This window comes from Dioscorea cayenensis, chromosome 7, assembly GCF_009730915.1.
Source record: "Dioscorea cayenensis subsp. rotundata cultivar TDr96_F1 chromosome 7, TDr96_F1_v2_PseudoChromosome.rev07_lg8_w22 25.fasta, whole genome shotgun sequence".
Taxonomy (NCBI): Eukaryota; Viridiplantae; Streptophyta; class Magnoliopsida; order Dioscoreales; family Dioscoreaceae; genus Dioscorea; species Dioscorea cayenensis.
In genome coordinates this window covers 15,049,204-15,056,887 of record NC_052477.1, presented here as the reverse complement: position 1 = coordinate 15,056,887, position 7,684 = coordinate 15,049,204, and the positions used below count along the sequence as shown (strand labels likewise).

The 7,684-nt window shown below is 42.2% G+C and overlaps 1 non-coding gene across 1 annotated transcript; it reads left to right on the top strand.

Annotated features, from left to right (window-relative positions):
• The first annotated feature begins 7,140 nt into the window (after positions 1–7,140).
• Positions 7,141–7,247, top strand: LOC120266079. The gene has a single exon (XR_005537923.1). It is a non-coding gene; the product is annotated as a small nucleolar RNA R71 (small nucleolar RNA).
• Positions 7,248–7,684: the final 437 nt, after the last annotated feature.

Below are 7,684 nucleotides of genomic sequence, written 5' to 3'. Positions count from 1 at the left end.
AATTTTAAAAGCTTCTTAAATTTTATCTATAATTATTTAAAACACCTAATAAAAATTTTGAAAAAAATCTATACATAAATCTTGAGATTGGGTAGGAAAAATAGACTTCTTAATATTTTATTAAGAATATACTCTCTCCGTTACATTTTATTTGTCGTGATTAACCGAATCTCACATACCAAGAAATTTAGTTATTTCACAAAATTTTATAAAAAATTAGTTATCTTTTCAAAATTACCCCTAATTTATATCTTTATATTTCTTTCTCATATTTAATTCAAAGAAGAGAATTGAATGGAGTGTCAAGGGTAATTTTGGAAAAAGAATAATATATGCTTCTTAATGTTAGAAAATGACAGATATAAAGGATCATGGATTTATGACAGATAAAAAAGAACGGAAGGAGTAATTTTTAGAACCACATATACAAATTTATAAAAGAATATATATATATATATATATATATATATATATATATATATATATATATATATATATTTATGACGACATTCAGTAGACACTACATGCTTGAATTTTTTAGTATCCAAAATTGTTGACACAAAAGATAAGATACATAATTGTAATATATGCTAAATTGTAAAAATTAAATTTGTAATAGTGACAAAATAATTAGACATCGCAACCAATCCAAACTGTAGTGACAATCATCTTTTTTATCATAAAAACCCCAATAACATGGTTAAAAAATTTAATTTTTGTGACAATACTTAGTAGACACTAAATGGTTGAATTTTTTGTGACAGAACTGTTGTCACAAAAAATAAATGTTGAGTGACAGAAAACACTTTTACCACAACAAATAAAAAAATAATAGCGACGACAATAATGTCTTTCCACAATTATACATCATTCTCATTAAAAATATTTGACACCAAATCTTATATGCTATTTGCGACGAACATTAGACACAAAAGAAATTTTTCAATGATTAATATATTAATAGTGATGACATAATTGTGGCATATACTATATTGTCACAATTATCATTGTAATAGTGACAAAAACATAAGTTATCATAATTAATCTAAACAATAGTGTCATTTAACTTTTTGGACACAAAAACCTAATATTTGTGGCAAAATAACAAGGAGACTGACGTACGCCCTTTGCGTAAGTCCCGCAAAGTGCACGGGGTCGTCGAAGTAATAATCCCAAATGAGTGGATATCGTATCCACAGAGAATAGGGAGTAAAGGCACTTAAATTGTTTCTTAACTATGTGAAAGATGAATAGTGATATGTGTGACAAGATATCAAATAACAAAAGTAAAAGCAACAAGAAAGAGAGCACAAGTAAAGGAGAAGCACGGATATTGTTCTGCCTAGGACAATCGTTTCAAGTGCAAGAACCCTCTATTATACTTTCTAATTGATGTAACAATGAGTCATGGAGATCCTTAATTACATAGTCCCAAATCTAAGGTCAACCATGCCTAACTCTATACATGTCCCGGAGGAGAAATTGGATAACCCCACAACCTCGCACTTGTATAGAATTGCAATGAGTTCTAGGGATTCCAAATGATAAATCCTCTTCCTAGAAATAGACCTAACCCTTTGGTCCAGGTGGAAGGTCCCTAGCCACAATTAAGCCCTAGATGCTAAGATCACTTCTACGCTTCACTCCGTTGCACCCACAACTAAGCCCTAGCGGAAGATCATCCCTTAGCCCATTCACTCATTAGGGCATAACTAGTATCTGACTTATGAGAGCAGCTTAATACTTCATAGGTGGTAGCTCTTTCCACCCAACAAGCACAAATAAACAATAAAACTATTTTGTTCCTTCTTTTTATTTTTTCCATTTTTTTTTCAAAATTAAGAAAAGAAACAACTATCACTAGTCCCTTTAACATCGAACATGAGTTTCCAAAAGAGTTTAAAGAGTAAGTAGTGCAACAAGTGTCAATCGGGCAAAAATTCCTAGAAATTCAAGCAAAAACTAGAGCATGAGAACATTCAATATTAAAAATTCTCCTAAACTCAAGAATACAATCAATGCAACTAAGGTGAACCATCATTGGCTATGTGAACATGCATATCAATCAAAACTAAAATAAAAGAGATGTGTGCACTATGAAACTCCCTCCCCCCGCGTCCCCGCACTTAAGTTGTACATTGTCCCTAATGTACACATGCAAGCTCACTCATAATGTAAATCAATTAAATTTAGATGTGGGAGAAGCAATCAAAACAATACTCCCCTGACTACTAGTGTTGCATTTGATGGAGCTAAATCCTTGGGAGTAATGTTCCGACGGGTTGTGAAGCTCACACGGCCAAGTGCCGAAACACCTTGGCCGTGCCCATGACAAAGTCTCAATTCCCATGATGACAAGACCATCTACACGCATACATGAGGGGGTTCAGTGAAGCTCAATAAAAACAAAAACAACTCGAGTATATAAAAGATAAAGCAATGAATACAACTAGAGATACAAAATGAAAATAAACTCAAAAGAAAAGTCCTTTTTGAGAATACAAGTCCAAAATATAAATGCAGAAGTAATAAAAATGACGAAAAAGCAAATCAAGTGTCGGCGTCGCCCTCTGGTTCCACTGCTGCTGCTGGGTGATGAAGTACATAGTGGGTCAACAGGTGCTGGAATAGGGGATGGAGGTACCGGAGATGCCTAGGGGCGCCTGAGGAGTCCTCGGCCGCATGACAAATGACGAGGCGACGTCTCGCTCTAAGATCTGTTGTAGTGTGTCGAAGCGTGCCATGAACTCTATATACTGTGCATCCTGTACAGTCCTAATATCGGCAATCTCTGCTCGGGCCTCAGCTACCTCTGTCCTTATCACCCCCACAGCGCTCTCGAGCCTCTCAAAGCGATCATAGGCTCGAGATGGTAAAAACATGCACACTGGGGTGGGTCATCTGTCACCGGAGATGCCTCGGTCAACATCGGTGCTGACTGAGGCTAGAGGGCAGGCTGAGGCGCCTCGGCCTCATCACCCTAATCCTCAGCTATCTCTGGAGCTGGTAGAACTAAAGCGTAGACCCCGGTCCGAACCCTGCGGACAATGCCCATCAACCTCATCGTCTCTAGGCTCAGGGGAGCAGGTGTACTCGCCTTCTCGGCCCCGCGAATCACGTCCAAGAGACCCATGCCCAGAACTAATCTCGTAATGTAGGGGCCCGGAGAAGATCGCTCCTAATCTGGCATTATGTGCCTGATGTCGAATGTACTCTGTAATGATGTGCCCTAGATGGATCGGTATGCGCTGCACCATCGAATACAAGTACAAAAGCTTCTACCGGCTCAGAACGCTAGTGCTATCACCACGGCCATTCACCGACCTGCTCATGATGGCATGTAAATATCTATACACAGGTCAGGAAAGGCACGTGGCCTTGGACACCCTCAGCTCGTACTGATCCTGACCACACAATGCTCTGTAAGCTCTCTACAGGGTCAAAGCTCCAGGATAATCAGTCAGTAACTGAGAATACTCCTTAGTGTCTGTGAATGCCTCCTCATATAAGCCAAGCCGGACTGAAAACTACGTGATACTCATACTCTGGTGATGTCCAAGTGCTCTGAACTGAATGGCGCCAAGACTGTCGAAACTCGCGTAATATCTATCGAACTCAAACGATGACAAGACCTCAAGTGTGAGCTCATGGATGGCTGGCTCCCTAATTGACAATAACTGCCTCCAACCACCCACTGAAACTAGATCCTCGACCTCATCCGCAAACTCATCTCCTTGCTGTAGATCTCTCAGTATACTCGTGTCCAGGAGTCATGCCCTCGGGTTAAGGAGATGACTCATGCGGCCGTTTCTCGGCTTGCTTCTTTGACCAAGGTGCCATAATCTGTAAAAGTTGAAAATGAATCGATCAAACAAGTTAATTAAGTAATGCTGAAGTAATCCACACGGTCGGGCGGAATTTCCGCATGCCTGTGTGGATCCACGAGGGCGTGAAAAAAGCACTGCCGCGCCTCAAAACTCCACAAATACACCCTTACATCTTCTAACTTCGTTCTAAACATATATAATCAATATAATTGAAGAAACGAAAGCATTATTAACTAGTTTCATCGTTGAAACTCATGAATTGACGAAGAAAACCAACGAAGGGCTTACCGACGAGTTGAGATGAGGAAACTTTGAATAGGCCGGAAAACCAAACAAAAACCTCTTCCAAATCAGCAATACGAGGTCGGGAAACAATATAAGAAAGCTCTCAGGCGAATGGAGGTTGTAAGGATGAAGAGAAATGGCCAGTCTTTAAAAAGAACTCGCGCCTCTTGGCATTCTGTACATCTACACGGGAGTGCGGAATTTATCCACGCCCGTGCGCCTCCACAGGAGAACATCACAGGGGCAAGCGCACGCCCCTATGCGCTCTCGGGAAAACACTCACTGTCTCTGAATACTCCCGCACGGACGTGCGGAAAATACCCACGCCCATGCAACCGACCCACAAGGGCACCCGCAAGCCCTTGTGGCTCCTCTGTCCAACCGAGAAGAAATGCTAAGTGTTTCGCGCGCCCGTGTGGAAATTTCACACGGCGTGGACATTCACAGGCCCAACTCACAGGGGCAAACGCACGCCCCTGTGCCTTCTCTGGATGGAGAGAGCTCCTCTACAGAGATCCGCATGGGCGTACGGAAATTACCCACGCCCGTGCTTTTGTCGCAGGTTCACCCACAGGGGAGAGTCCACGCCCCTGTGCGCTCTCGGGAAAATTGCTAAGTCTCTGCAGGAAGACACATGCCCGTGCAGAAAATTACCCACAGGCGTGCGAAAATCACAAAGTCATTCACAAGGGCGAGTCCACACCCCTGTGCCTTCTCTGGATGATCTCGCAATACAAATTCACGGCGTGCGAAAATTCTACATGTCCGTGCGTTTTCTCTGGATGCCTTAGAAAAACCTGCAGGCTCTGCAGAAAGTTTCTGAACATGTTTACACACTCAAAGCCTGCTCTATTATGCAATTTATACTAGTGAAAAACATGAAAAATAGCTTAAACGACCCAACTTCGCCAAATCCACATGAAAACACATGATGAAATTTCAAAACCAACAATAAATCACAGCACAAGCATCTAAAAATCAAGACACCAACATTTAACAATTTATTCATGCAAACACTAAACTATTCAACTAAGAAGACAGTAAACACTTGGGTTGTCTCCCAAGAAGCGCTTGTTTAACGTCATTAACCTTGACATACCTTATCTTATCTCACGGGGGTTCATAGATGAAGGTTGCCCTCTTACCCATGACTTGGAAACATGATGAGCACAATCTCTTGAGGGTAAAGGGTGAATTATCGGGCTTGGGACCACCTAGCAATTGTTCAACCAATTTGTTCAGTTCGCGCATATCTCCAATAGCCTTAGAGCAATTCCGGTGGCGTCTCCTATCCCTCTTCATCTTCCAAAGCACCTTCTTCAGGATCCCCGGAGTAGATGGTACTTCTTCTGTCACACCAAGCATCATAATTTCTTCATTGTCCTCCTCTTGGTCGAACAAACCTTCGTATGTATCCAGGTTGAACATTTCCTGCATGTATTCATCAACAATCTCATCAGTAGTGTCTAGAAAATACAAAGTATTATCAAAATCAAGAGAATACCGCATGGCTTCAATAAGGCGGTATGTGAGCTTGTCATCTCCAACTCTCACTGTGAGCTTTCCACCATCCATGTCAATCAATGCTTTAGAAGTCCGCAAAAATGGCCTCCCAAGTATCAAGGGTACATCCACATCCTCATCGACGTCTAGCACTACAAAGTCAACCGGAAAATGTACTTGTCTACCTTGACAAGCACGTTTTCAATAATGCCCCTCGGATGTCTCACCGTTCGGTCTGCCAATTGCAAAGTCATCCGAGTAGGCCTAGGCTCGCCCAAGCCTAGCTTCTGAAAGAAGGTGTATGGCATGACATTGATGCTGGCCCCTGAGTCCGCCAATGCTATTTCTTCACCCAAATTGCCAATATTATACGGAATGATGTCCTGGGTCTTTTTTCTTATTCGGCATGTTCTTTTGCAACACCGCCGAGCAAGAAGCATCTAGGATTACTGAAGCACTCTCCTCTAACTTTCTCTTATTAGTCAACAAGTCCTTGAAGAATTTTGCATACTTGGGCATTTTGGGTAATGCCTCAACAAAAGGAATATTGATGTGGAGTTGCTTGAACAAACTCAAGAACTTCTTGTACTGTTCATCCCCTTGGTCATTCTTCAATCTAGAGGGACAAGGGATTCTTGGTTTGAAAGGTGGGGGTGCCACCTCCTTCTCTTTGCTTGTTCCCTCCTAGACCTCTATGACCTCAGGTGCATGTTCATTGGGCTTCTCACTCGGAAGCCTACCTTCAACCTCACGACCACTTCTCAAAGTGATCGCCTTCACATGCTCTCTAGGGTTGGTCTCGGTATTACTCGGCAAGCTTTCCTTGTGGCCTTTTCGATAAGGATTTCGCAATCCGCCCCACTTGATTTTCAAGATTATGCAAAGAGGCGGTATGGTTGCGAAGTGTAACCTCAACTGATTGAAACCTTGTGTCCGACGATTGCACAAACCTAGTCAAGGCCTTCTCCAAATCGGTCATACGGGTATCCCTGAAACTCGATTCTCCATGTTTGGGGCTTGTTGTTGTTGGAAACCCGATGGTGCCATAGCCTTTTGTGGCCCTTCATTGCTCTACGAAAAATTGGGATGATTCTTCCAACCTGGATTGTAGGTATTGCTATATGGATTCCCTTGGTTCCTCATTGCATTACCCACAAAATCGACATTCTCAACTGAAGATACATCACCAATGGAGATCGGGCAATCGGAGCGAGCATGTCCTCCGCCACACACGGTGCAAGTAGTCACGGCCGCCACTCTATTCGAAGTTAGAAAATCTAACTTCTTAATCAATGATTCCACTTGAGCCGCCAATGAAGTCACTGCATCTATTTCATGGAGACCAGCCACCTTTTTCTTCTCCCTAGCATTCCATTGGTAGCTGTTTAACCCCATTTCTTCAATTAGTTGATGGGCCTCACTGAGGGTCTTGCTACCTAAGGTACCTCCTGCTGCCGCATCCAAGAGTTGCTTTGTACTCGGATTCAAACCGTTATAAAAAGTCTGAACAATCATCCACTCCGGGAATCCGTGTTGCGGGCACTTTCTCAGGAGCTCCTTGAACCTTTCCCACGTCACAAATAGAGACTCCAATTCGAACTGAACAAAGGACGAGATCTCATTCCTAAGTTTTACAAATTTTCCGGGAGGGAAATAACGGGCCAAAAAAGCTTCTACCATCTCCTCCCATATGGCAATAGATGCTCTAGGTAATGAGTGTAGCCACTGCTTCGTTCTCCCCTTTAAGGAAAATGGGAAGGCTCTCAATTTGATGGCATCATCCGTCACCCTGTTTATCTTATGCATATCACACACCTCGAGAAAGCTCTCTATATGACTGTTTGGATCCTCATCGGTGAAACCATTGAACTGATGAGGATTGCTACAACATGTGGATGAATGCCGGCTTCAGCTCGAAGTTCTGAGCTGTAATCGGGAGACGCACAATGCTCGATTGTGTCCCTAATACTGAAGTTATGTCATATTTGGATAATGTCCGCTGTTGCTCATTCTATTCTGCCATGTTTTTAGACTCTTTTACTTCCAAATCAGCTAAATTAGACTGTTCT